The following is a 23,012-nucleotide window of genomic DNA, read 5'->3' as shown; positions in this document are numbered from 1 at the left end:
ACTGATATAGAAAAATAATATAAACTAGCTTATTGAATTTGCATATTCAGATATATCTTGTCTAGATAAATGATATTCAGTTAGGACAAATTAACTCGATAAAAGATATGATCATTTTAATGATACAATTCTATCAGATATATAAAAAAATATTTTTTTTATAACCCGATAAAGGAAATGTTCTTTTTTTTTATCTCAGATAGACCATTTTGTGGAATAACATGATTTCATCTCCATGAATTATCGAACGGGATTCCAGAGCGAATCCTTACGTGGAAAATATTTTCTTTTTATCCTAGTCCTTTTTATCGCATATAGAGAGCGATTTTGTGCCGATTCGATTCCGGTTGATCACCATCTCGCACAAATTCCATTGGTGAGTCGCGGCATTCCGACGATTTCGCACCGACCGTAGAACAGTTTCCATTATTGGGATCTGTTCCAGAAGCAGTCGACACTTAAATCGGAAACGCCGAAGAATCCACGATCGACCGTTCCGTCTCGTTTGCTCCGAGTAGATCGAAACTCGTTTTCGTCCTCCATTTTTAGCGCCATACGTTTTAACGTTTTCAAAGCGAGATCGAACGACAAATAGAAGCTTTAACGAATTATTTGGAAAATTGAAAAATAACCATATCTCGTGGTATACAATTGTTTGCATTATACATATATGTTTATACATTTTATGTTACATAATGTAGAATAAAGAAGAGAGAGAAGAAAAAAGAAGAAGTGAAACATATAACTGATTGTAACTCATTGTTGAATATTTTTAAAGAAATTATTTTTAAATTTATTTTAATCTAAAGAAAATATATATTATTTATATCAGAAACTATGTAATGTAAAATTTTTGGTGATGACAGAACTTTTTCATCGAAATATTAGCTAATACTTTATATAAAGTAATTATGACTGTGCTATACAAATTTAGACTTCGTATTTTACAAAAAAAAAAAATAGACTGACTAAATTTTTTTTATACAAATAAATATTTTTATCGTACCCACATTCAGCTATTATGAGTACCTTATTAATTTAAATATTTGTAAATAATATATACTTTGTTTTTCTTAACTATATTTACGCAACTGCATTTTTCCGCCATAGAAACCGTTTTAAAAGTTGCTTATCGGAATTTGTTCTATGAGCTTCTTACGATTTTGCACGGAACAAACGTCCACGGCATCGTTTTATTCTGCGACGGTTCTTTCGCGAGATTGCCAGAGTGTTTCTCGCGAAACGGTGTCGTGCGGCTACTGGAAATCGTTCTGCAAATACGAATGTACGTGTTTTGTGTGCTCATCCGAAAGCATTCGGCCTGTCCGATGGCGGGCTGCAAATAGAAATCGCTATAAAAGCATCAGAATTTATCATCCATCGTTAATATTTTCTCAGGTGTCTCTTGAAAAAATATGAAATTATTTAATGATTAATTGACTGTATACTTTTTAACAGAACGACCAGCTGCTCGATATTTCGAAGTGTACGATTCGTATTATTATTAAATTGGATAAATCATTACAATTAAGATAAATTAAAAGTTGGAATATAGGATAAACTTCCTATTTTCTTTATATATTCGGTTTGATTACTAAATTAGTACCACAAATATTTAAATAATAAGGATTTATTAAATTTAAAAAGTATACAGTTATAACAAAGAGAAAGAGCAAAATTGATCAATAAAGTACTAAAGATGTATAAGATAATTTAATCTCAGAAGATCATTGTAAGCCGTTCGATGAAATTAATGGTTATAATGGCGATTAGCACAGTCATAATTGCTGAAAATTAAAGAAAGTTTTAAACACGTGCATTCTTCTTTTTATAGATGTGATATCGTTTAAATTAAAAAAATCGTTTCAGCAGTAACAGGATTATAATATATAATTAGACATGCATATTTTAATAGCCTGCACATAGCTTTTACGGTAATAATACATTAATTAATTTAGATAATTGATATCTTTTTGACCGATATTTCCTTGAGATTGAAAATAGACCCGTTTCTTTTTGTGGACGTGAAAAATTCATTAGACGGAGTTACTTGACCGCGAGAAATCGATATTTTCCTCATCGCGGAAATATTATTGCGGTCAAATTAACGAAGGTGATTTATCTTCCGAGATTAATAATCTGACTAGTTAATCTCACGCGCGATAATTTACGACAACACAAGCTGTTTCTCGCTAAATACTGATGCTTCTAGTTTACCGAGAATTGCTCCGTAAATAGACGACGTGTTTTGTGTGCTTAGCTAAAAGTGCTCAAACTTACGACGTAGAGAAAGACCAAGTAGCTTGCAGTCGTTAACGAAACACACTTGATTCTACCGGATCAATAACAGCTTGCGTAGATGACGACACAAGCACATATTGTTAAATTAATCTTGTCAAGAAGATGTCGGTAAATCTGTTTTGAATAATCAATTTTTCTCCGAATATTTGGTGCACCTTTTAAAAAAAAATCAGAGATCATTATGTCAAGAAAAAGAGTATTATATGAATTTTTTGTTTGTAGCTTTCTACATTTCCCATTTAATTTTGCACCAAATTTAATTTTGCATTAAATATGCGAGAGAAATTACAAATTTTTTTCTTTCTGATGTATTAAATTTTCGTTAAGTCTCTACCTTCGGATGTTTGATTTTGCGCAATTTCTACACGATTGACATGACGAGAGAAGATGCGTTCGTTAATGATTAATGTGTCCATATTTTCGCAATATTTGTTACGCAGAATATAGAACCAAATAAAGTAGTCGTCTATGCAACAGCAAGTTCAAAGTATGTATATTATATATATTAGAAGAAACCGTGGTTAACAATCCCGACGCGCAAGATTTCCCGGAAATAATTGACGTAGAGAAACAAATCATTGGTCATAATATACATCACGATAAACAAATGCGGTAATCTGCGATTTAAGTGACATCAGTAGAAATTGATAAACTCATGCCACATAGTCGCCAACGTAGTTTTCCTGATGGAAAGTTACTATTGATTTTTAATAAAAATGCGATGCAAACACGCGGATATAATTGTTTTTTATATACTGAAAAAAATTTCTGGTTGAAAGTGAACAACACAGAAGATTCTGATCATTTCAATCGGAATTCTGGTTATCTCAATTAAAATTATAATTTTGTAATTAACAGCAGTCGCTAATTTTATATTTACGTTTGAGAAATTTTTTCATGAAAAATTAAAGCAACTTAAAGAATTATACGTAATTAATAGTAGAAATTAAACAGTATTTTATAGAATAATTAAACAATCCTTTTAGGATAATATTATGACAATCCTTTATAGGACCTCTCCTTTATAGGATAATATTATAATAATCCTTTATATACATATATATATATACATTTCATTTATCTAAATAATTATATCCTCAAATAATTATATATGTGCATATCATATGATATTTTCTGAATTTACGCTCAAGGAACATACAGATAAAAATCTTCTTTTATTTAGGACGCTCCGAGTTATGCAACGCGAGAAATTATTCATTGCATCATATTGTGAATGTATGCGACACTTTGCAGATGTTCATTTCGCTCGTTAATTAATCGCATTTTAGCTTTTAGGTTTCACGCGGAGTCACTTTGAATTTTCTGGTTTTATAACCGTCATGAGTCACGATGTGATGAGTTTGGATAGGTTTATTCCGCTCGCGAACTCTTGCGTTCTGGAGAAGTATTTATTTTCACGAATTATACAACGGAAATAAACTGCCGCGGGCGGAAAGGTATGCGAGAGAGCTTGCGAAAGAGGTTTCCTCGAAGAGCCGGAATAAGCCTACGAAGTGCACATTCGATTAGTCAGCTCGTGTGTGTCCATCAATGGCGCGCGTCCAATTCTCAACGGTAATGCTTCCCATCGCTTTTGCTCGCCACGGGTCGTGAGATAAAATTCCTGATCTTCACGCGTAGGAGATAACATATTGTAACTTTATTATACGATTTTCCCCAACTACGAACGCCCCACTTTCCGCTCTAACGATCCGTACGAAATTCCCCGCGATTGCTCAGTAGCTTATTCTCGTCGTTATTCCGAATTTGGCGAGTACTATATTGAGAAACGCGTCAGAAATACTGTCCGGATCTGACCCGCTCATGACGTGCCGATAGTACTCCAAGCTACTGTAGCGATTTGAATTATTGATGCGGTCAAATCGAAAACCGATCGAGCCATTTTCATCAAATTTATGCAAAAGCGATATACCTCTATTAATTATTTCTGAATTGTATTTTGGTCAAAACAACATGAGAAGAGTCGTTCGTCATTATTTATGTTCTCTATTACTATTTAAACTCAAACCAATTGTTTCGGATAATTCTTCGATTTTATTAATTGCAGATTTGTATCATTTACTTTAGAGTTGTATTCTATTATAGATTTTGCAGCAATTTATTTCTTATATCTGTGTATCAGTATATTCTCCACACGTAGCCTTTACTTTTTTTTCTCTCAAGAATTGATTCGGAAAACGACAGGTATACCGTCGGCCGACGTCCGTTGACGATGATTTACGACGCACGTCGGAGTGCTCGGTACAAATTGGTCTGACGCAAATGAAGTTCCTGGTCGCAATTTCTCTCCTTTTGTTCCGACTCGGCCATGCGCGGACAATCACGGCAATTTATGCGTCATGATTCGCGCATTCGGTTCGGAGAAACGATTCGCCGGCCACCGCCGTTGGTCATAGGTCTCCTCGCAGTGTGACATAGGCTAGCCGGGAATGTCGTTAATTCGCGACGAGATCGGCACGAAGGTCGACGTGCCGCTGTCTCCCGCCCGTATGGACTTTATCATCCAGGAATGACACGACTCGTTAGAGCGTTACACCCACGCGATCGCTATCGAACCGTTAACCGTGAATTTATTCTCTAGCCCTGTCCATTCATACGGTGCAATTTTGCCCCATTGCGTATATATTATCTTTTTTTAATTCGTTTATTGCACACAGAAAAATACACATTGTATTCGAGTAATAACTATTTGTTTCGAGTATTCATACATTCGCAAATCTATCATAAGTTTATCACAAGTATTAAATTTATTGAAAATATATTCCTAGTAAATTTAATACTTTAGTCAAGATTATTAAATTGAATCAAATTCAATTTGCTTATTATACATATAAAATAATTTCTTTAATCGAGTCTCTAAATTCTTTGGAATAGAATCTTACTCTAAAGAGTGAAAATTGAGCCAATCAAAAAAGAGTGACTCAATTTCGAGTGATCTTACTCTTCAGAGTGACAATTTACTCTAAAAATTTTAGAAGTAATTTTATAATATTCTTCAAAAGAAAAGAAATTATTGTTTTGAGTACATAACGAGTTTTTTTTTTAATTTATAACAAATATATTTTAAGATTATCAAGAAAATATTTTTTGTTATAAACGATAATCTTTATAACGATAACTGTTATTTAAAAAAAAAAAGAAAGTAAATTGAGCAATTACTTTTCTTAGTAAAGAATATTTTTCTGAAAATGGATTCTTGTTTTGAGATATATAATAATGAGCTCTTCTAAAATTTGTAATAAATATGTTTTAAGATTATTATATCTAAAAAATATTCTTTCGTTACGACAATGTTCTTTGTTGTAATGGTTATCTTTATAAAGAGATAATGGTTACTTAAGAGGAAGAAAGGAAATTGAGTAATCACTTTTCTAAGCAAAGAACGATATTTTTCTGTGTGTACGATTAAGGAAAGTAAATGTTTTATCTACTGTTGATTTTTTAAAATCACATAATCAATTGTGCAATTTATAATCAAATTAGATTGCACAGTTCTCTCGATAAAGATATAAATCGCCACGTCTGTTTTCTGATTGCTTTGTAAGATATAAGGTAATATGCAGATTGATAAAATATTATCTGATTACCGCAAGAAACTGAGTAAAATTCACAGAAAAACTTGAGATATTTGGTGAGCGAAGCAATTTTATAGCGTATGAGAAATAATATCGTAAATAAAGTGGGACACTTTGAAAATATTCGCGACGTACGATATTCGGCCGGAAAAATGTACGACTTGGTAGAGGGTCGGTGCCAAGGCGAGCGAGGCTTTTGAAAAATGTCAGGCACGAGGACGCACCGGGATACGAGGGTTCGCGGAACGGGGCCACGGGAATTCGATCGAATACTGAAGGCGGAATCCCCCGTCGCGAGAAACAAAAAAAGAAAGAAAGAAAGAAAGAAAAAGGCACGCGCTGCATTATGGTCCACGTCTGCATTATGGTTGCCGTTTCTCACATTGTATCGGGGCGCAGCGCCAGGAATACACGCGACACGAATTTTAATGCAACGAGGTGAAGTCTCGGCGCGCGGCGGTAACCTTTGAGGACGCGACGACGTGGAATCGAAGCCAAGGCAGCGCGGGTTTTGCGAAAGACCGAAAAGCTCGCGCTAGTTCAATGCTGTAATAACTCAGAAGCGGTTATTTTGGTGCGTGTGGGTTTTGCGGAAAAATAAAGCGTATAAAATTAGACCTCGCGAAGTATCCGTTTTGGAAGTGCGTACTTTGCGGATTCGTCAGATTTCACCGATGGTCTTTTCTTACGTTATACTTAAAATATATATACTATTGGTGACGGAACACGTGAGTTCCTTTATTAATCAGCTCTATTTTAGTCTTTCGATAATATTTCTTCCTACGTAACACGTATCGAATGCAAGTCGCGGTCGTTTCTTCGAAGACGCGAATAAACGGAAATCGGTGATTCCGGGAAGTCCGGAACAGATCTGTCGAAAGTTACCGAAAAAAAAAAAAATGGGCCATCGCTTTAAATTTGTAATTTCAGCTTCCGGCCGGCGCGGCCGGTCGGGAGCAACGACGCAATCCCAAAATTAGGCTCGTGAGAATCAGGGAATTCCACTCCCACGCTTGAACGAGCCGGGACGGCACGAGAGAGCGTATGGCGCCCTGCCAAAGTGACGTCGAAATCGCAAACAGTGCGTCTCTTCTTTGGTTATCTTATCCTTCTTCCCTCATTTACCTCGAAGCGACGATGTTTGGCTCATTGCGGAAGCAACTATGCGGTTGTTGTGACAAACTTTCCTGGAAGCTCTCTGACTTAATCTGTTCGCAAATCGTAAAAGCGTGCAATTCTTTGGATACTTAATTCCGTAGAAAGGGATACATATATTTATGTAAGTTTAAATGCGCTATTTGCCTTGAACATATGCAAATTTAATTGTATAGGCGACGTTTATTAAAGTGCGTAAGAATTGATATAGAGATAATTCTGAAAATACTTCTTATTATTGCCGAGATGAATTATTTATAATAAATCAGAATTTAATTTTTACAAAGAGAGAGAGAGAGGGGGGGGGGATAATTTCTTTTTGCAAAAGGATAAATTGTATTAATCAGAAAAACAGTCGAGTAATTATTACATTTCATTACTTCTATTCTAAGAATTATTTATGTTTCTTGTCATTTGTTGGAACGTTAGAATGTATGGAATCTGTTACCGGAGATTTAAAGAACATCTCCGAGATGAGAGATGAGGGAGAAGGAGAGGCACGTAGGAGAGTTCGACTTTACAAGCGATCGTGTCGTGTCTCCGAAATAAGAATCGTGGGAAGCGAGGAATCACGTTCCCACATTCCGGGTGTCGGGATGGCGTAAAACCGTATCGTTCGCGTACGCCCTCAAGCTGACGTTCAAATTGCAAAGAATACACACATGCGACCTATTCTCTTCCCTCGTTCTCGCGACTGCTGCATTTTTCGAAAGAGTCATATTCGTCTTTCTACCGGTGTATATTAGGAGAATTTGCACGAGACTTTTTAAGTTATTCCCGAAATCGATCTGCGGGTTGTGGGATAGTAAAACTCTTTCTCTCGAGCGCGCCTCGGAAATCGGAATTAAGCTCGCGTGAAAAATCGACATTGCGAAACGAGAGCGCGCGTTGTGTAGCGTGATCGATGAAGAAACCCGAGGAAGGAACGTCGAAAATCCGTGGAGAGCGAAATAAATTTTTCAGGTTTAGGATAATCGCAAAGTCGAAGGATGTGGAGATTGGATTATCTGCACGGTAAAGTGAGGATATATCGTTGAAAATGTCTCTTCGTGGATTGACTTATTGCACAGGTATAATCGCTTGCTATTCACGGATTGGTATGTGTGCGCGCATAAAAATGGAGTTGGGTCTTGATGAAGAAGCATAAGCTGATCGACGATAGTGACAGCTTCCTCTTTTTATTGTTCCTTCGTGACTCAGACGAGCGTGCCCGCTTTGCATGTACGCGCTGCATAAAAGATCGATAGAATATATAGAAGTGAATCGGCTGTTTGATCGATCGTGCGCAAAAATTATTCCCGATAACTAACACGAAGAATGACAATTCCAATGGATTCGACATGAGCTGTGCGTCATTGGCTGATTATCATATGCATAAGCGACTTTATACAATATGTATCGATATATATACGACATTGTATAAATAATTAATCTCTCTGTCTCGGAATCTCAATTACGACATTACTCTCTCAAGAACGAACTTATAAATATCGGAAAGTAATATTTTTATGATTGTGCAAGCATGTATATTTGCATTAAACGAGAATAATTTTCACAACAAGATACATATACGGTACACTTATATTATTCTTATTTGTTTGAGACATTGTTAATTAAATTGTCTTTATTTTCTAAAATTTTGTTGTTGCAAATATAATTAAAATATTCTCGTTTTTCGTAATTATTAAAGCTTCTGTAAGTTGCTTATTATCATGAATTTATTATTTTTCTGCACAATATGTTAATATATTTATTATTTTCAAGTGTGGTTTATGCTTATATTACTATATAAATATTACAAAAGAACAAGATTTTAATTGAACCTTAGTTGCAATTTTCTATCTATACATAATACTTACAACTGACCTTATTGCTATCAGCTTGATCAGTGCCGATAAAGGGGCGTCTCTCGAGGTCGTATGAAAGTTTTGCATAAATCGATATAAATGCAACAGCACTTAATAGGGGTTGATGTCATGCGTTACTCACCGATTATGGCGGAACAGGTTCTGCTAGACGCGGGATAATCTAACGCAATAATCGAGATATCAGCCTTTCAATTTGTCGCACACTTGACGACTGTCCTCGATAATAAAAACATGTGAATGAACTAGCGATTTTTTATATATTATATCTATTTCAATTAATTTAAAAAAAGAAATTTTTATAATAAAATAAAGCTTTTTAGAATCTATTTTCTTTTTTGTATAAATGATTCATGGGAAAGATCGATTTCTGTTAAACTCAATAAGATTAATAAAAATATTACTTATTTGCATAAATAATTGGAAAATATTAATTATCAGAAATAAATTAAAATAAATATTACAGTAGAAATTATATTGTACTTTTTGCTTTGTGATTGTCCAATAATAAATATGCTCGAGACTATGATTGTGAAAGATTATTTTTTCGATAAGAAAACCCATAGTACAACAACAAAGGGTCGAAATAGCATTTACATCTACGATATATTCAAATTTGTTTGTTGTACATTCTTCAGTGATACATATCTAGGAAAAAGTGTCAGCTTCAAGCATGTTACTCGTCTTATCGTCGAACTGATATGCGGAAATATTCCTTGACAGTTTTGGATCATGCCCGATAACGATAACGATAACCCGTCGAAGAAATTTGTATTCGGATTGTCCAAAGAATGAGGAAAAAGATATACCTATAACGTTTATACACACGATATTTTTTACATTTTTAATAAGTGTTCATAAAAATAGATAAAAACTACAACACAAAATTTAAAGTCGTGATATGTTCGTTGACTTTAATATTTTTATGCCATTTTAATTGTACGCAAAAACTTCATTTAGAGAATAATAAAAAAAAATACTTGTACGCAAATTTTATTTAAAGAATAATAAAAAAATACTTTTATTAGAGGCACGAAAATGTTACCCATTTTATGACATATTATTACTTATTTTTGAAAAAATATTACAGACACTAATCTTAGCTTTTTCTCTTGACTTTGTGTACAAGTACAACGCTGGCACTGTAGGTTGCTTGTAGCTAAAAATATAAAAATAGAGAAGATAGGAGATCGCGATATCGATGCGGATAATCGCAATGGACTTGCAAGCAGTCAGGCTTTTGGTAGGCGTGCCTAATGGGGGTTTTGATGTTATGCGTTACTCATCGGTCAAGGTGAGACATCAGGTGGACAAGTCTCGGAGATGCGAACATTAGTCGCTGATGTCATAAATGTAAAAAGAGAGGGAGTCTTCCGTACTAGCCGGGAGCCACGTGTTTCCTTTTCATTATTCTAGTGTAATCTCCGAGTAAAGGGATTGCGTTGGTGGTCCACGTGTTCTTTTTTATCCTCTCGGTCTTCTCTTCGGACGCTGTCACGAATAATACGCGCTACCATCGTAACTGTCGCATTAGATTTTTCTAGAGTTTTCGAAGAATCCCGATCTCTCGCATCAGAAAATTTCAATTTACACATTGTTAATTCTGCGCTGTATGAAGTTGTCATTATTTATATTCGTCACACTTGCGATTTTTATCGACCAGTAGATTTATTGTTTTTTGGGATTTTTCGATAAGTGAAAACAATCATTCAAAACTTAAATCTATTGAATGATTAGACATATCGTTTGTTTCATCATTTAGAGCAGCTGAATCAAGTATCGTAGTTCTAACAATTTGTCTTTGCCATCATATATTCGTAAGAGACGATTTTGAGTAAATACATCAAATATTGAGAATATTCGATACAGTCGCTTAACAAATAATTGAATTAACGTAATGGCCATCGATTCTATCCCTCTTCATTAAACCATTATTTATTACGCCTCTACATTTCCTCTCTCCCATGGACTATACCCCATATATCTCTAATGCATGTTTAACTCGGTGCGGTTGTTTATCTCCATTAATTTCATTGGCAAACACTCCAAAATAAGTGATGTATTTAGAGCAGGTATGGGGAGGATTAATTCTAGATCGATTTTATCCAATCGGTACGCCGATCAATGCTATCAAAGTGACATCGTGATCGACGCTTGAACAATTCGTCGGATATATCGTACGGCGCGATTAATTTTTAAATACAGCCTTCTGTCGATAAATCATTGCCAATTTTCCACCTGTAATAATTCGTACTTGGCGCAGTAGCGCAACCAGTTCTTTCTAGTAACGGGAGTGATAGATATATAACGCGCGGGATCCGGAACAATAAAAATCTCGAAATAACAAAAGTGGGACGACACATTGAAAATTGATAGCACTTAGATGTCACTATCCCAATATATTTTTCCCGGAATATCCGCGCATATGCAATGTCTCGAAAAATTAATCTCGAAATTGAAATATGCAACGACACTTCAGATATCGAGTCTATTTTCACGTGCCATTTTAATTTGTCGAAATTCGTTTTTCCTTTATTTGTAATTTGCAAAATTTTTAAGATGATAGTTGCGTTCGTAGGTTTTTCTTATAAATGGAAGAGAGAAGGACGAGACGCATACTTATCTCCAGCTGAGATCGTTGTAAATGCACGGTGGCGTTATGGAGGTTTCGTGGAAGTGAAATGGGAGCAGGCGAGGGAAGCAGAGAGTAGAGGATTTGCAAAGACCTCTGCATTGAACGCGATACGAAGAAATCGAAACTTTCCTGGAAACTCTGCCTCCTCCGAAGAGCATCCTCCCCGGCCCTTCTCGCAGACGTGGCGCACGTGTCCGTAAACGCGTGATGCACTACTCCCAGCAACGTCATTTCTGTGGAAGTATGAGGGAAACGCTCGCTTGCCTCATTCAGGCAAAATGAAATTTTTATCAATAATAAGGATGACGTTACCGTGCAGAGAGGATCGGTTGTAAAAGTTTTAGTTACTAACGACGATATCGATTTCGGAAACTCTTAATGTACAGTCGATATATATTTTTTAAAAGCGGAGTAAATTGCTTTTTTGATTGAATCTTGTTCGATTGTGAAGTTTGAAAACAGTTTAAAAAAAAAAAGGAAATATAGCTTCCATCCATGATGCATTTGTTTGTTTTATCTTGAAATTTGCATTTTTCGATGATCGGTTCTTTTTCAGAATTCGTGTTTGAGAAACAGAGAAAGAAAGAGAGGGTCATTTATTGAGCGCTCTAGGAAACTAAATAAACACAGTTATAGAGTTAAATAAAAATACAATTGATAGAGCAAACTCGAATACAAAGGATAATAGGAACCAAATTAACAGAAAATAATGATTGGAAAGTATAGCAAAGTTAATAAAAGGCAGAAAGAGAAAGAAAGGAAGGCAGAGAGATATTCATTTATTTTGTGGATGCAGTTCTTTCAAGCGCGAAACACATTATTGTACAGTATAAAATTATAATATTGACACCCAGAAATACATGGTCTAAAAGTCTCACAGTAATAAAGAAATAAACTAAAAGAAAAAGTCAAATCATAATTAAATCAAAATGATAAAGTATGTAGGTGTGAAAGTGCAGGGTGTAAAGTTTGTGTAAGAAGTAATTTAAACAAAAAGTTTGCAAGAGCCGAACATTCAATAACATCACGGCTAGAAGTTAACAAGCATAAAATTTGTTTTTAAAGGTACTTAACTCGGAGTCGTAAATTTCAGGAGGAATAGAATTTTAGAGAGAGAGAGAGAGAGAGAGATTACAGTAAAGATTTTTCGAGGGAAATGATGGGCGCATTCGCTGTCATTGTGTTCGAATGTGCGCGCGCAAATGCTGGAGTAACGGACCGGCCGAATCAATGAGATTAATGAAACGGTAATTTGTGCGAGGTGTCACGCCCGGCGAATGCAGCGAAGGATACGTCGGGCGTGAATTGGAGACGCGATATTGTTTCGATTAAAAGGTTGCCTCGCCATCGCAGTGTCATTGATCGCCGAGAGATACGATGACCCGAGCTTTATATCTCATAGCGTCGCTCATTTATTCGTATCGCTGCGAAAGAATTGTCCTATTTAACCAGTTTACCACATGCTAGAGAATAGACTCAATACAGCATCCTAATGCGCTACACGTGTAGTGGCTTTCGAGCAAATTAAATGGCTGCATTGCATGCCGTGTTGGGTATACGTTTGTTCAGAATAATAACTCGAGTAGCGTAAAATGTAGGTCATAAAACGAGTGGACGACTTGTAGAAGAAATATGAGAATTTATTAGTAATAAACAATTTTTTTCAATTGTGTGACTTTATTCACTTAGGTGTTAATCATCAAGAGTTAATTCCAGCAACAATTGTTTGTTAGTGTTTTTTTAATATTTAAATGAGACTTCTTTTGGCGATAGTGAAAATTCAGTCTTCTGACTAAATGTCAAAACAATCATTGAGAAACTTTTCGCTCGAGATTGCCGTTGTTTCGGGACAACGGCCTTTTGTTGTACATATCTACATTTATTGGCCGGCCAAACGCATCTGTTTTCACTTGGAAGATTCGCTGTATATGTCGTTTACATTATTCACGTTATATTCGCGCAATTCCAGAAATGTTGGCAGTAACCGATGTTGTCAGAATCTGTTAACGCTTCTATTGTGGATGAAATTTCATAACGTAATTCGATGGATGGCATTTTCGTGAAATATGAGCGTAATATTATTCAAGCGTAATATCCTCTTTTGAAGAAGAAACGTTGAATTAACTATGTGCTAGTTAATATACTATAAAATATGTATAAATAATAATTACAGCTATACATAACAGCAGTGTAAATATTATAATGCCTCTTGATTAAAGCATTAATTAAAAATGTGTTGTGATATTCCGAAAAGATTTTTAAAAAGAGTAGGAAAAACTATTATACATTATTCCATTTTAATTTAATATATTTTATAAAATCATTATTTAAAATTATTTTTTTACTTAAAATTATTAAAAGTTTTATGATTGAGAAACTGTTTTTGTAAGATTGAAATCGGATTATTAAAATTGAATTTAGCATCATTATAAAATTTATATGAAAAATATTAGCAATTATTTTATAAACGTTTATTTCAAGTTTTATCTGACAGTCTTTAGGAACTGTACAGAAAAAGATACAAAAAATTATTGCTTTGAATACATAATAATGAGTTTTTTAAAATTTGTAATAAAAAGTATATTTTAAGACTATCATTAAGAAAATCTTCTTTGTTAAGGATAACCATTACTTAAACAGTTAAAAGAAAACAAGTAAACTGGCTAATTACTTTTCTTAGCAGTAGAATATCTTTCTGTGTGTGTATAAATATGCTCGCTTGAACTTCTTTTTGAAGCACAATGACCTCGGAACATAAACATTATCGTATTATTTGCGACGTACCTTTAAAGCGCTCAGTACGTATAGTCGCACTTGGTGAGAAACGGATTTCTGGGCATTTATTTCACATTTCTTAATTCAGTGGCGTTCTCGCGTATGATTTCTCCCGGTTATCACAGTTGAGATGTCGTAAACACTAATAGAAAAAAAGCGCTGTTTCATCATGAGCTAGTAGTAAACATAATTTCGTAGTGACGCGAGATATACGTGATGTAAATGAAACGCGATGAGTCACCGGTTCGACCATTATCTCGTGCCCTGTATACATTTCTCGGAACGAGATTTATGAAGATGTTACGGAAAGCTATACTAGCGTTTCATTATTCAGAAATCTACAGGTGACTCAAGACTCGAAGATCATAAGAAATATTTTGCCTCTGTTTGTTTTCGCGATGTAATCTCGAAGCTTGCGAGATGCAAGAGATAATAATGCAGGGAACAACTCTTGCTTTTCTTTCCACGCGATTCACATTGGCCGTGCCGTGCGCGGCATTTCGCGAGGAAGCAGGAAATAAAGAAAATAGACCAGAGGCTGTCGGGAGAACTCGCTAATGACCTTACTGCGCAGAAATGGTTGCGAGCGCAGCGTGGTGAATTCCCGGGAATAGAAACGTCATCTACGAGAAAGTGCAAACCTCGTCAGCCTGCATCCTTTCCGTTCTCTACCACACCTTCCTCTTATTCTTCTTTTTCCGTTACCCTCGGGTTTCTCAGGAGATTCCTCGCGATTCACTTCATTCGAATCACTTGATCGAGCATCTGAAAAACGTTCGCGTTTTTGCAAGAGCGTATTCAATTTTTCAGAGCGGTCCTATAATTTTACAATATCGAGTGAGTTCATCGACATTTATCTCTGCGAGATTCAATTTTCAGGAACCTTCTTCCCGAGAAGGCAAATTTATTCGTTGAGTTCGAGAAAATCTGACGAAAAATTATAACATGGAACGAAATTGATAACATGAAGAGATACAGTGTAATTCTAATTTCCATTTATGGCGATCGAAGTCGAAACTTTCGGACGGTTGTAAAAATGTAGGATCTTTGATAGCTTTTTCTATTCTCTTTTGTAGGCGAGCATATTCGGCAATTACATTTTATCTCATTGAAGGTCCGCGGAGGATCGTAAAGTATATTCCGGACCGTTTCGTTAACTGAACATGAAGGTTTTACGACTTTTTTTTACGATTGACGTCATTATTTTATGAAAGCTCGTTTCCCAAACGTCGGCACGTCGTGAGCGCGTTCTCATTACGTTACATACATACGCACGTACACACACGTGCACTTATGTACATATCTCGCGACAGTGAAGGATCAGAAGGCGACGAATTCTTGGCACTATGACAGACACATGAATGAGGATGTCGCTGCGTTAAAAGCGGAAATGCAGAAATTTGCGTTGATGCGAGCCGTGTCAAGTAAACTGACATTTTTATTTTTGTCTAATTAAATACCTTTGCCTCGAATTAAGCGAAAAAAAAAAACGAATTCACACGAAAAGATTTTGCTGAAGTATTAAAAAATTTAATTAGAAACGGATCTGAAAATAATTTTGTTGAACCATCAAAACAATTATATAGGACGCTCAAATTGGTTGTTAGAATGTCAAAATTTTTTTCTTATCATGCTCGATTTCTGCGTAATTATTTTAATGGTTCAACGAAATTAGATAAGTAATTATTTTAATATATTAAATTATTAATTATTATTTTAATATATTTTGTATTTTAATACAAAACATGTTAAGAGAACAGAGAGCCATATCTAATTACTTAATTTTTGTAGTCAAATTGTTTATTATTAGTTTTAACGAAGTAAACAACATTCATATTAACGAATGTACTTTTTGTTAGTAAACAATAAACTAAATTTGAGAGTTAAATTTCTTGAGTTAAATTTATTTAACTCTATTATTTTGGCTAATAACATATGGAGCAGTGGTGAACTATAGGAATGATTAAAAATAACTCAAATTGTGATGGGTATAAAATTTAACTTCATGAATTTGACAGTGTATCCATCAAGGAGCGGCGAATTTTTGGCAGAGTGACTAACTGTCATCGCTGGTCATGCATTCTTGTTATTTCGGCGAATCGTAAAGCGCGGATATGTCGGCACAGTCATCGTGCCAATTCACGAACGGTCTAACGCGATATCCGCCGCGAAAAGAAAACTGCAGCGGACCGCCCGCAACACCGTGCCGTCCGATGCAATTATGTGTCCGCGAGTTGGGCGTAGAGCGAAATTGCCACACACCACGCATATACACATACGTGCACAGTGTGCACGCGTTTTCCAACAATCGTTCGTGTGCGCATTGTGTCGAAAGTACGCCAGTTAATTTGCCGTCGGCGAAAGCGTAATTATAGCGTTGCGCTGTTTGCGTGCTGCAAATCTGTCGACGGAGTTCTAAGAGCAAATATAGTGTTGTCTATTAATGTATATTTTTCTCTTTGTGGTCTTTTACTATCTAGATCTAGCAAATGAAATGCTCTTTCTGGCTCTCTCTCTCTCTCTCTCTCTCTCTCTCTCTCTCTCTCTCTCTCTCTCTCTCCCTTTTTTCTTTCATTTGCTCAGCTATTATTATAATATCATAACTTGACTAAAATTAAAATGTGCAAAATTATTAAATATTATATTACCTTTACTATTATTACCTTTATTATTATTCTCTTATAATAATTTTAATTTTAAAAAATTCCATATTTTTGGAATCTTCTTCCGTGATTTTCAGTGTTCAAAAGTGCTTCACTAAGCATTTAATTTAATGCTGAGCACATTAAGAGATCTGTGTATTTGTCGGAGAACTCGTATCATTCCATTTATTTTGGTCATGTTGCAGGCACACACACACAGTATGCAATATATTCTATTTAAACTAAATTATCTCTAAGCGTATTAATATATTCTTAAAGATTTATGTATATCTCTAGTATATGGCAAGTACACGCGTAGATAATTTACATAATATAATACCGTTGGTAAGCCATACGATGTGGATATACGAGCGAAACTAATGCGCTTCGCAGGTTTTATTTTAATATACAGTAATATTTAAAGGTCAGTGGCGCTTAGAGAATCCTGACTACATATAATTTCTGTGAATTATTTCAAGCAGATGCACTGTGAGTAATACACTCAAAATAATTCCTCCCGCTGCTCGCTGCGTAGTATCGAGTTGAGCGAATAGCCAACCGGACAGAACGATCTTTATGCAGATTCGTGGAAAAAAAGCTCGATTTAGTCGGCGCCTGACTCCGCTTTCTGTGTCACGTAAGAAAAAAAAAATGACGCAGTAGAAATCCGCTAACAAAGTATCGGGTGATTTAATGGCTTACGAGATTCTCGAAATACCAAGTCTCTCAAGTCACATCTCTGGCGAGAGACTTAATTTTTTTTCTTTTCACTGGCACCGTCGAAAACGCGATGAATCAAGACGAGGTCGTTTGCATTCATCACTGTGCTACGTTGTACGAACTCGTCAGAGAGGAACTCGCGTTCATATTTTCGGACTCGCCGCGTTCCGACTGTGCGGCATCGAAATTAACGATCGAGTCGTTAAATTGTTTGCATAGTCATCGTACGAGCTGTCATTTTTTGACAAATCGCGAAATTTTGCTCGCTTCTAAAAAGCTGTAACGTATTATCGAATTTAAACTCCATCTCTCGATTCTTTTGCTAGCGTTTCAGTAAGCGACCGTTAGATTGATGTTGTTCCTGTTAAACGCGAGCGATAAATTAAATTCAACGCTCGTACAATGTTTAGAATTGGTCAGCGATGACAGATGATAACTATTTGCCAGGAATAGTAAGCACATCTTGTGCTTTACGTAGACGTTCTAAAATATTGTCCTGACATCTCATGCTTAACGTAGAATGAAGAACAGTGGATTTTTCTTCAATTTATATACCAGAGCTGAATTATTTATGCGCAAGATACTTAGAACTATGAGACAAGTGAAAAATTAAGAGCGTCGTGTTGTAACATGTACTAATTTTTTATATTATTATTAATTGTGAAATATATCAGAAGACAGCCTCCAATTGTAATATATATTTCCATAAAATTATGTAAACATTGTTTAATGTTTAATTTTTAATATTTGTGGATTATATATTGGGATTAATAATTAATACTAGCATATTTAATCGATCATCAGATAAGTTTAAATTACTTTTATGTGTTCATATATTTATTTCGAATCTAATTTTATTTTTAGAAGTAATTTTAATTGAGTAAAACTAAATAGTCACAAAGTTCACGAGCAAAGTTTGTCTTTGAAAAGAAAATATGAACAAAGTAGAGCTTAAACTCGAAATGTGCACATGTAAATAGCAAACTTTGCATTTGATGACAACGGCACGCTATCGTGAAATTGAATTTTTTTTTGGCTGCGCGCGAGTAGAATAGTTCAGTGCATAATGAAGAGAATCGCATGCACTTGCGATGGGAGATTTTCCAAAATTGATTGCATCTGCCTAATCGCCTATTTCCATCCTTCCTAGTGACTAGTCGATGCTTTCGGTCGTCCGCACCGCACAGTTCGAACTAGTTTTGGCGAACCTCCAAATCGCAGCTACCGCACACTTCGGATCCTATACTCGATCTATTTTAATGTCGGGTCGTCGATTAATCATTAGCTCACTGTCGCGCTGAGTCTACGGTAGTGTCATCCTTTTCTCTGTTTCCTTCAGGAAAAAAGAAAAGGGAAGAAGAAGGAGAGAAGAGAACAGAATTCTCGATGGAAGCGGTGTCATTTGTGGCACGTGCTTTTTTGCTTTACCGGTTCCTTTTGTGTTCGCGAATTATCTAATACCCTGGGATTAATAGGATCACGACCGGTTTCACGGTACCTATTCAATACCAGCTAGCTCGATCTTGAAACTGATTTTCCTAAAGCTGCGCTAGAAGATGGCGAGCCATTAATTAAATGCTATTTAATTCATCAATTCTGACGATGACGTCCTTTGTACATTGAATGCGATGCCTGAAATTAATTGCAAGGGAATTGCGTAGTGTCAAAGAAGTTGAATTTCAGAAAAGCCTTTGAAAATTTGGTGTGTGCTTGTTATAAATAATTCTCTCTTAATCATAAATTTTATTTAAAGTTAATTAAGAGACAGTTTTCTGTGTTGTATACCTAAATACGCTTTGCTCGTAAAAATCTAATTTTTAGTATTATAAATATCTCCATAATTAGGTTTTGCTGGAAATTTCTACTGAGAAAAATTTTATTCCTTTCTCTCATTTGTTTCTGTATTCTTGTTCCTTCTCTTTTACCTTTTCTTTCATACATATTCATTCAAAAATAATTAAAATATTATTTGATAATGTTAACACGTCATTCTATCAACTTGGTGAAATTGAAGAAATTTTCGAGAATATTTCAAAAAATCGTGAAATTATTCGGATGAGTATGTAAAGATGGTTTCAAAACAATATTTTTATGCTGTCTCCGTTAACAACGTCATTCTGTTGCCATAATACGCTAATGGCAAAGTAAACAGCTGCGTTGAGATGATTTCTGACGAGATCTCTTGCGGCTTGTAAAATTGCAGCTGGCCAGAAATGCACGAGATACCGTCGACGTTCTGTCGGCAATTAATTGTTATGCGTTTATGGACGCTGGGGATTTACAGTTAGAATTTGTATACATATACAGTTATGCATTTTCCGCGTCTCTCTTTCGCGTGCGGTCAGAATATGCAAGCGTTATACAGCTAAAATGAATGCACGTTTGCATATTATTTTGAAAATAAAGGAAAATCACTATTATATATTTTGAAAATTAAACTGATTCAATGTACTTTGTATAAATCTCTTAATTCACGTAGAGCATATAATTTAATAATAGAGCATACGATTAATTTACAATGTTATTAATTTTCTCTACTTTTGGAGTTGATTAGTTTGGTTTCTGAAAGGCTCAATTATCAGGAGTTGAAATCTTCAAGTTTTTGAAATATTAAGGAAAGAAACAAAAATAATTTATGCTATTGCAAGAGCAATTAGAGGATGCTATGAAACGTACAAAATTAATATGATACTGAATTTTAGAATTGTCCCATATAATGTTATATTCCTTCGAAATATGGAAGAAAGTACGTCAAAGTAATAGAACGAAACTGCATAATTACGCGAGATAGAAACGTAAACATTTTGGTATAATAAATCCGGGATTTGGCGCCGTTCCAAATTTTAAAATCATAACTTCGAATTTGTGACATTATTCACGACGCGGATCATCGCGTGTATTTACACATTTCCGTTTACTGTAATTACGACTAATTATTTGATTGACGGCACACGCAATGTAACACTGGTACTTTAATTCATACTTAAGACTAAGTCCAGACTACGATCAGTCAGGTCATCAAGCTTCTGCTTTAAACTTTATTATAGGTACAAAAAAGATACATTAATTAATGTACAATGTATAGACCTTGCATTACTTATTTTTCATTAGCCGTTATTAATTGCATTTAATTCGCATGTGAATCAGTTGCGCGCAATTATCGGGCATAAAATGAAGCAATCGGCTTTGTACCGTTACTTCACGTTCGCCTATGACACTTGCACTTATGGTAACCGCAGTTAATTCCGTATGCCACAACATCACTTATAATGGCATTCGTAAACGCAGTCTAGGTGCGCATTACGATCGCACTTATGAATTGCGTGTCGTAATAGCACTACTACGCAACATTTACATTCAATAGTCTCTTCGACGATCTTATATGTCTTTTTTCTTTGTGATTGTCATCTTTCATCTTTTTTATTCTCGCGTACATCATTACTTCGGATCGATTACCATCTGAGATAATCGCAGTTAATCTTCATGGCCGGATAACGCGTGTAAGTGTGCACGGACACACTTTATGAAGCCTATCGAGAACAGACTACTGTGCGATATTCGCATAAATCGCTACTTAATAGTAATATCGCGAAGATGATCGTCTCTAATCTCGTGATCGCTTCGTGTGAAATAAATTATACGCTGTATGCATTGAATAATTAATTTCCCTATTAATTAATTAAGCAAATAATTGGAAGATTAAACGAACTCCTTAATTATATAACTAATTCATTATTTTACCGAAAATATATGAATATGCAAAAAATTATAATAAACAATAAATATATTGCACTTCTCTTTTTTCTGATTTTGATGTTTTATTATTTTAGAATTTTAGAATGTTTCAGTAAAACAATGGCTCGGAATTATACTAATTAAATATTTTTCACGGATGCATTGTCTTGGTTTTTTTTTAATACAGATTACATTTTTAAGATTTTGTATCGTTCGTACTTTTACATTGAATTTATTTTTCAAACAATAAGATTTTTTATAAAAGTGAGAATAAAGTATGCATTTTACATATGTGTGCTATATGTCGCGGCTACAATTACGCCAATCTATTTTGTACTGTTACCTCGATTTCGCAACATTTACTATCGTATATACATAGGTAATACGAATGATATATGATAAATGTCTCGGGATTCCGCTTAGTAATCTTCGATTGCAAGTAGCCGCAGTTGATCACGTATTTTTATTAGAATTCTTTTCAATATAATTACACTTTGGTTCCTGGTACCGATTGCAAGTGCTGTGAAGTGCCCGTTTTTCTTCAACGTGGCCTTTATAATGTTATAAGTTAAGATGCGTAATTTTCGAGCGCTACCAGCATCCGAGCGGATGATTCTCGCAATTGGAAGGTGCACGAGGGAACAATTACGATTGCCTTGACTCCGGCGATGGCTCTTGATCAAGGAAGTCAGGGTATCTGCGTGGCAAAATAACATCTTTACTCAACTTTCATGGAAATCACTGGTACTGTTGTTTCCCTCATTAACGCGCGCATGTTCCGCGAAGAGAGAAACGACATATTCGTGTGTTGGCCGCAAGCAATGTAAAACCTTCTCTACGTCGATGTTGGAATGATATTGAGTCATTCGATTCAATCTGGTTTGTGTGCACTTGCCGCTATTACATTATACGCTGTATTACGTTATATGATATCAACCGCATACATTGTTCAATGAGTACAATTAATACTTCAGTAATTACATTTTAGCGCACATCATTAACAGACATCATTATTAGACGGATTTAAACTTTAGAAGTTTTTTGTACATGAAGATTTGAAATTAATCATAATTCAAACAATTATTGAAGCAAGTAAACTTCAGTCAACTGAGGTTAATCTAGATTAGTTAAATATTTAATTAATACTCGATCCAATTCGTTGAGTTGATTAATTAATATATATATAATTCTGCTCGTATGTTAATTTAGATAATTATACGTCACAATTTGTAATATTATAGCCATAGTAATAATTAGGATGCATTTGTAAATATTCGTAGTATCTTTATTAATTAACGAAGATAATTCTAATTTACATCGCTTGTCTACGTACTTTTGAAATCGGTTGATCATTGCGAAAAAGTTATAATTGAAAGGCGAAAAATTCTTAGTGACGCCATTGCTGATAGACTGTATCAAATAGATGTTCTCATTGCATCAGTCACTTATAATGATATCATTATCGCATGTATATCTGCAATTGTACATACGCCTTTGCAATATTATTATTTTTCGTTTTATCGATAAGATTATTAACGTTATGACTTGCATTATCATAACAAAGAAATTTCTGATGTACCGTCAAGCG

Source organism: Trachymyrmex cornetzi, unplaced genomic scaffold, assembly GCF_001594075.2.
Source record: "Trachymyrmex cornetzi isolate Tcor2-1 unplaced genomic scaffold, Tcor1.1 scaffold564, whole genome shotgun sequence".
NCBI lineage: Eukaryota > Metazoa > Arthropoda > Insecta > Hymenoptera > Formicidae > Trachymyrmex > Trachymyrmex cornetzi.
This window is presented reverse-complemented; position numbering follows the sequence as displayed.